We start from the raw sequence: 9,002 nt of genomic DNA on the forward strand, positions 1-9,002 counted from the left end.
ATCAGCGAGGTAGTCCAACGATGAGAACCAGGTAGAATCAGTCAGTCAAGTCTCTACTCCACTTTTTTTTTTTTTTTTTTTTTTTTTTTTTTTTTGAAGTTGAGTCTAAATGCTCACTCCAGCTCAGCTCAATGTCCTCACTTCAACTGACCATCAGCAATTTTGCACAGTGCATCTTTAACACTTTACAATAGGAGTACAACCATTAATGTTAGTTAACGTTAGTTAATGCCATAATGGTTAATTAACTGTTGGTTAATGATTATTATGGCATTTACTAATGTTAATAATATCTACAATAACCCTTAAATAGCATATAAATTAATACGTTAGCATGAACAGCATTAGTACATGATTCTTAGACACATTAGTTAACAGTTAGTTAACTGTTACTTAATGTTTATTACCTGTACTTAATGTTTATTACAGCATTAACTAACGTTAATTGTTGTACTCTTATTGTAAAGTGTTACCGTTTAATTAATGTTACATCATCTATCATCCAATCAGCATACCTGTTCAAAAACCTAAAGCGACTGCTGACTGGCTTGCTAGGGAACTACTTTTCCCAGGTAGGAGAACAAAACTGCCAGGTGAATCTGTACCAGTTTGCTCTAAACACACAATGACAGAAAGAAAACAGTTCAAGGTGTGGGTGCATTTTACTAAAATGGGCCGTGGCTGCACACAATTTCTAATGAGAAAATAAATGCCAAGCCTGGCAGCATCTCAAACTTAATGAAGCACTTAATAGTGCACAATATTAACTTGAAGCAACAGAGCTGTGCCGTGTTTATGGCTACAAAAATGGCTTTATTTGTATCCCGTTCATTTGTACCATGTTAAAAAATTACTGTCGCTTGATATTCTTTAAATAGCTCTTGCTTCCTTTTTATTTGTAAATGTCAGGGGAGACACAGACAGCAGTGAAGGAGAGACTTCTCCAGCGGTTAGGAGGACAGTGACCCTGGGTTCATATGTGGCAGCAAATTATTTCCGTGTGAGATGCAAGAAAAACGCAAACACTCTCAAGAAAAAAAAGTTAATGATGAAGGGCCTGAGACTGAGTTTATGGTGTTTACACATCACAGTGCACCGGCTGATATGTCACGTAATACAGAGTTTACTCAACTGAAACCAGATTCAGAGGGCCAGCTAACAAATAATGTGGGATGTGGACATAAAGGTGTTGCGTTACATACTGTTTAACTATAAGCTGGCCAATAGATTTTCTGTTCAAGTCAAGCCAGGTCAAATCAAATCTATCTGAAATGCAATTTTAAGAAACAACTGAGAGTGCTGCACAAAGTCAAACACATAAAAGCACTGTAAACATAGAGCATGCACAGTACACAGTAAAAGAACACAAGAAAATAAAAGTATCATGACTGCATAACACAAACCGTGCAGGAGAGGCAAGGAAACCCCGGTGCTTATAGTGATCCTGCCATATAGTGTATAAAATTAACATAAGTTTAAAACGTCAACATAACAAAGGCAAAAGAGAGGCTACATGCAACCAGGCAATTCAAGAGGGAGTAAAAGCTAAAGAGGAACATTTTTAGTTTTGAACAGAGGAGGCAGATCTGATGGAGACAGGAAGGCTGTTTATTAGGGGCCGTGACAATGAAAGCACAGTTACCTGGGTTTCATCAGGGCTTCGGAAGTTTGATATATAAGTGGGCCCAGCCCATGCAGGGATTAAAAAAGAAGTAACAACACCTTTAAAAATCAATTCTGAAATGTGCTCGATGCCAGTGGAGTGAGGCCAGAAAATGCCTGAAGTGGTTCCTTTTCTTAGAACCCACCAGAAAAAGCTCTTCTTCTGAAATCTGGTGAAATAAGCCTTAAAATGGAAATATGCGCTCTGTGCACAAAAAGTGAGACAAATACATTTTCCCACCAAGAAAGGATTATGTGAAGGAGGTCCAACGAGAAGAAGGTAGTAGTCTGACACTGAAATAGAGCGGATATAAATGATATAAATATTCGCCTTCAACTGTGACGACTCGAGTTCATTCGCCATTCATACCAAGAAGATTTCGACTGAATTTATCCTTAATTTGACCTTAAGCACAGTTATTTCAGTTGCTTAATCTGAACTATTTAGTTTTTCACATGGCAAACAGGTGAAAATAATGTGTTCAGTTAGTGTTATTGTCACACATTCAAATTTGAGATGAAGGAACATTATCTTCACGTAATTTGTGTCCATGTCATGTAGTCTGCATGCCAGATTATGTGCTCATTTCACCAGATTTCATACAATCATGTTGGGTCAGAAGCCAATCTGGACCAGCTACAGGGTGGACAAGGATGACTGACTAACATTGATATACAAAGTGCAAAATTTTAAGGCAGGGTGAGATGAAGATGAAGCTTCCCCAGATGTTTGAGCAAGAGGAAGAAATCTTCTTCAGAAATCATTCCATGTGGAAAAAGATGGAATTTTCCCTCTGCATCAACATGCTCAAACGAAAGCACAGAGTCTCTTCTCGGCAGACTGCTCTGCTCTTATGACCAATGACTGTCTCTTGTCTCTCCTGGAGTGTCAGGAGGAAAACTATCAGAGAGCAGTGAAATGAAAGGTGGGCAGCATCAGAGAGAGAGAGGAAAAGAGAAAAAGAAAGAAGCCTAGAGGTTAGAAAAGTGGGTTTGTGACTGGATAGACGCCAGTTTGCATCCCAAGAGTGGGTGGGAAAGTGCGAGTAGGGAAAGTGAATGAGTAAGACTCTGCCCACCTTCAACAAGTACTGTCACGGTGCATCCGAGCAAGGTAGTCAGTGAAATGAAAAACAACTTCAGTAACATGCCAGAATATTCAGCCATTTAGTAAATGCCAAAAAATTACTAAATTCAGATTTTTTGTGTGTTTTTTTTGTGTGTTGTAAGTTGAATCTAAATGGTTCTCTCTTCAACTGACGTTCAGCAATTTTGCATAGCGCACCTTTAATGATAAATGTTACATCATCTTTCATCCAATCAGCATACCTGTTCAAAAACCTAAAGCGACTGCTGACTGGCTTGATAGGGAACTACTTTTCCCAGGTAGGAGAACAAAACTGCCAGGTGAATCTGTACCAGTTTGCTCTAAACACACAATGACAGAAACAGAGAGTCCAAGGTGTGGGTGCATTTTACTAAAACAGACAGCGGCTGCACACAAAATTTCTAATGAGGAAATAAATTCCAAGCCTGCCAGCACCTCAAACTTAATGAAGCACTTCATAGTGCACAATTTTAAAAAGTGGGTTTAAAGGGAGCTGGTGGAGGGAGCGTTTCACTCGTCCCAATTTCAAGTCATCAAAGCACAAACAGTGCTGCTGCTTTTAGGAAAACTAATGTGGTTGACTTTATTACAGTGGTGGAGCACTGGTGTGAAGAAGGTCCCAAGTCTCTGAAAGCTCATTTTCATATCATAGAGGAATGAATAGAATGAACGAGAGCTTGCTGTTTCAACACGAAATACATCAAATGAAGGAGGCAAGGGGTTCTCAAAATGCCATTTCATTGTGATTTTAATCCCTAATAGCTCTTGTGGATCTGCTCAGGGGCAAATAAAGGTTACATTTTAAAAAAGAGAGAGAGATGACGAAGTGAGGAGAAGCATGTTCAACTAGTTTTACTGGGTCTGCTGGGGCTCCTGATGAGGTTCCAGCTGTCTGAGCAGGAACAGTCCGACTGCCTTTATCTCTTCATGGGAGATAACACTGCGCTCATTTGTGATGGAGAACAGCTCTGAGGAACATCTGGAAGGTTCTCTAGAGACGGGTGGGGGGGGTGTTATTTTTTCAATATGATCCATTTTTCCTTTGCCTCACACTGTTTCCAGAGTGTCCTCCCTGCCTGCCTCCCCACGTTTTTAAAGTCCTCCTGATACATATCAATTATCACAACCAAACCACCTTGGGTCCTCACCATTGAATAATAAATTAATTTCTTGCAAGCATTTTTCAACATCACCTCTCTCTCTTATCATGATGGCAGATACCTTTGAGGAGGAAGGTGGAGGGCCGCTGTTAGGAGCATAGTTGGGGTTTGACACCACAACATCCAGACAACGCTGATTATTAATTAGGAAAGGCGCTCCTGTCGCGTCCCTGCCCAGCCAGCGTTCAGCCCTTCGGTGATCTGATAAGAGTAAAGACATAGATCATTTGGGGTTGCTGCACCGCTGATTACATCTTCACCAGCATTATGCAGAAGAAGCTCCATAAATAATAGCAATCTGGCGGACACAAAGTTTCTGAACACCTCATGTTTTATTGATATTTCTGCGGCCAAACAGTTGGAGTTCATCCCTCAGACCGCTCACACACTCAGTTCATTTCTCAGAACGTGTCAGCTGGTGCTCATCCTGGCCACTTCAACCCCCAGCTGCCTTGACAGATGATGGCATGTGGATGTGCTGTAGTAACTTATGGTTATTTGAAATTCACCCACCTGCTGTTGAGAGGCTTCAAAATGGACTCGCCCTGGCATTTGTTTGACAATATTTTCACGGTGGAAATTCTATTCACATTTTACATTTCAGCTATTCTACATGCAGTTTCTGAATAAGGCAGGTACCAGCAACAAGCAACACATGAAGCCCCGCAGCTACATTTATGTGCTGTATGAATTTGCTTCATTCATTTCATCCAAATTTGCAGTTTTTCTAAAGATTATTATTTGGCATTTCTGCTTTACTTACAGTGATAGTAGAGAGAGACAAGAAAGGCAGGGGAAATAAGAGGGGACAACATGCAGCAAAGGGTTTAGCTCAGGAATTGAACCCAGACTGCTGCAGGAAGGACTCAGCTGTAATACTTGGTGAGTACTTTGTGATCAGAATCAGCATCAGAATCAGAAATACTTATTTGACCCCCGAGGGGAAACTGGGTAAGCCAGGTGAGTTAACCAGGTGAGTCACTGGGTCATCCCATGCTTTTGTTTTGCTTTGTTTCATCCCACTGTCCATGCTCCATCAGTGTGAGGCATGTGAAGAGTGTTGTGTGGAACCACTTCAATTTTAGGGCAGTCTTTTTGAGAAAACACTGTCATACTTTCATCACTGCCCCCGGTTTCCATAAAATTGCATGATAGACTTGTTTACTACTTTCTAAAAAGCCAACAGCCGGTGGCAACTCTTTAAGAAATCTTCCAGTACACTTCGCTTTAGACTGCACAAGGTCATCCAAACTTTTTAAAGATGAAAACCTATACTCATATTTTTCAGCTCCAACAAATAGTTGTTGTTATATGTTTGTTTGTTTTTTATGCATTTAGGTTTGTTCTTTAAAGAAATAATGTCCTGAAACAGAAAATATATAACCTGTATCTTATAAATATATGGTAATGGTGTTGGTCTTTTCAGCCCCCTATATGAAAAGAACATTTTTTTTTTCAGCAAGGACTTTGCTGCACAGTGTAGCTTTGAGCAGAAAAGCTTGCCTTTTCTGTGTAAGCTTACTTTGGTATTAGAATTTAAATGGCATTTTAGTGGCACAGTGTAATTGATACAGACACTGTAAGTTATGAAAGCACTGAATGAGAGCTGACAGGTGACAAGCCAGATACAGGAGCAATATCTCCTGCTGCAGAGCTTCGGCTCCTCTCCTAAAAGCTCATTTCTCCTCCTGGTAACTCAGTTCCTTGTCAGCTGGCTCACACTTAGCTCATTTAGAAAGCACTCTTGTCCTTTACAACCTCTGATGATCTTCTGGGAACAACAAGTACGGTATCCTCTCTGCCGCACTGTTGTAGTCAATATCACTGGGCCTTCTCTCTAAAAATCTCTCATTTAGTCCATGGCATGAATCCCACCAGATAAACCTGCATCTTGGCACACAAAATTTGTTACTCTCTTGTCTACATTGATGCAAAGCCACATTCTGGTCAGATGAGACCTTTTTCTCATTCCTTCCCTAATCACTCTCTATGTCTCTCTCTCTCACTCATTGTCTGCATTTTACTCTCTCTCTTCTTCCCATCTTTTTTCAAATTTTCTATCTTCCTTGCCTGCCAACCTGATGATTTTGTCACTTTTAAGTGGTCCTCACCCAGTAGATGTGAAATGACAATCACCCCTTCACTGATGTTGGCTATTTCCTCACTCTATTTGAGCCTGCTGACAACGAGAGCGTCTGGCATTGCTGCTTGAACCTTAAATTACTTTACAAACAATAAGGTGCTGCCACAGTGGGTGGGTGTTTTACTACTGTAGTGCGTGGTTAGACTACATTAGCCTGACTTCTGTCCTTATTATTGCTAGGCAGGATGAATATCGCGAAGTTAAGTTCACCTATTAGGTTTGACTGGAAAGCTGAGACTCTTGTGATTTCAATGAGCCAAATTTTATTCATGTGTGATGACCTGAGCCCCCATAAGTAGCCATTTAATTGTCATGAGACCATGTTTTGGAACTTGATGTTGTTGTATAAAATGACCTATTGTGACCTCGGGGATGATCACAGCCTCATGAAACTTTTCAAACACAAACTAGGGACTTAGGGCATTCAGAGGATGTCTGGTTTTCTAGGTATACTGGCAGTGAAGAGGAGTTTCTGAGAAATTTTCACAACAGAATGCTCGCCATCCAATCAATGAAAAATGTGATTCTTACAGAAATCTCCAAATGTAAAAAGTTTTTGATACCAAATCATAGCTTGCATTTTTCTACGGTGTTTCACAAGGTATTGATGTCCTAATGTCATATTCTGGGAGGATTTTTGACCATATTTATCGATTTTCAAGTGGACAAAAATGGTTGAATTGTGCAAAAAAAATCTGTGTAACAAATGGTATCAACAAAAAAATTGCTGCAACAACTGATGACACATAATTGAATGGCTACCACACACTCCTATCATGATGTTCTACCCCTTATGCACTCCAAATAAATAAATTAAAAAATATATATATAGGCACCTAACCAAGACACAATATTTATTGCAGATTTATGACTGTAATAACTTGACAGATGGTGCTGAGCTGCTTCTCAAATCAATCTTCAGGGACCCAAATTTCAGATGATGTTTTACCACTTCTGTGTAGCATCTAATGTTGACCTTTATTTCCCTCTAACCCATGTCAGGACATGACCCAAGAGGGTACTACATGGCAGTGAAGGTAAAAAATGGAAAAAATACTCCAGGAAAAGTGAAAGGCATTTGAAATTTACTTAAGTACACATATACTACTGTAGCTGTTTAAGGTATGAAAAGGAGAAGTAGTCATTTTGTTTCCTTTCAGAGGTTTAAATTAACTTAAATTAACTTAAAATTAACTCTCAGTATGCATCACACTTCATGTTTTGCATGTAAAACCTTATTCTGCAAAGGAACTAATAACTGCAGCAGTCAGATAAAAGTAGTGCAGTAAAAACTACATTATGTAAAATGAACTACTCTAAAAGTATAAAATATCACAAACCTCAAAGCAGTACTGAAGTACAGTACTTGAGTATGTACTTGATTACTTTTCATCACTTTCCTACTGTCCTAACATACTCAACAGCCTACCAGTTAGAGCTGGATGTTTTTCTTCAAGCTGCTCAGGAGTTTTAAATGTTTGACAGTCGACGAAAAAAAATGATTTCACTGTAGAGCAACAGAAGCCCGTAACAGCTGTTTTTCTTCCAAACGTGGTAAAGCACACATACATATTTAAAGGTAAGTAAGGTTGCGATGACATGCTGGAGGAATCGTTGGTGCTAACCCTGTTTCACAGCATGACCTCACACAACACTCCCTGTAAATCTGTAAAAAAAAAAAAAAAAAAGCCTCCAGCTAATGAATTAAACATGGAGTCAGGTAAAAATATACAGTATGTACAGCTGAGTGAGTGTATACCATAAAGGACCTCGTTACCTCAGCATCCATCGTCTCCCCCTGCGGTTCGTGGCCTTGCTGTGATTTAGATTTGTTGTTTGCAGCTCCTGTCTTCAGGGTTTTAACCTGAGTTTGTACAGTTCAGTGCTCCTTCAGGGCTTTCATATCGCTTCAAGGCCTGCTTGATATGAACACTCACTGCTGATCAGAGAGAGAGAGTTGGTGGATTTCTAGAAGTTTCTCTGGTGAAAGTTTTAGTCCTGGAAGTGGACTTAAAGACATCAGGCTGGATGGAAACTCTCAGCAGAGATTTCATTTTCATTTCAAGCCAAAGTACCTGAACAAGTAGTGGTGTCACCTATTCTGCTGAAATGATTTCACAGCACATAAACACTTGTCTAAGAAGTAACTAAAGTGTGTCTTTGGCAGACAAACACTTTTACAGACTGGATCCCTTATATTTTAGGAAAAAAGTTGAGGTTCATCACAGATTTTTCTGCTTGACAAAATATACAGTATGTTGAATATATCTTCACCCTGCCGGATCAGCAGGATTCCTCTACCTACCCTGTACAAAAGCACCACATTTTATACACAGTTTGACTTTTCATTGTTCATCTCATCGCTGCCTGATCTGATTCTTCTAAACCAGTGGAAACACCAGAGCAGATGGCGGAGAACTGGACACAGATAACTTTAAATAATTATATAACTCAAGATGAGTTTGTTCGGTCCATTTGTTCAGACATGGAGGACACAGCTGTAGAAGCAGGCCGCAGCTTGACCCAGGTGGGCTTGATAAATACAGTTTAATTTCACCATCAGGCAGATTCAGTCCTGTTGAAATTTGGCCCTGATACATGCCACACCCCCCCTCCCCTCCTCTCTCTCCATATGAGATAGAAGGTCACATCAAAATGTATAATAAAGACCCGACATGTTTTTCATAATGTTGAACTATTTAATGGAGAGAATGTGGCCGGTGTTTGCCAGCATTTGCAGTTCAGTGTTTCAACACTGAAAGACTTCCGTCAAAAGACTTCCTTTGTGCCTATAAAATAATCCAAATGTAGAAAATATGATATCAGGTCAAGATAATTCCAGTGCAGCTACAAGCTTTTTGAATTATCAACAATTAACACCAAGTTTTGAGGCCAGTCCCTCAGAATCGAGGAATAAAGTCCTCTTTCC

This window comes from Myripristis murdjan, chromosome 4 (assembly GCF_902150065.1).
Source record: "Myripristis murdjan chromosome 4, fMyrMur1.1, whole genome shotgun sequence".
In the NCBI taxonomy this organism is placed as follows: domain Eukaryota; kingdom Metazoa; phylum Chordata; class Actinopteri; order Holocentriformes; family Holocentridae; genus Myripristis; species Myripristis murdjan.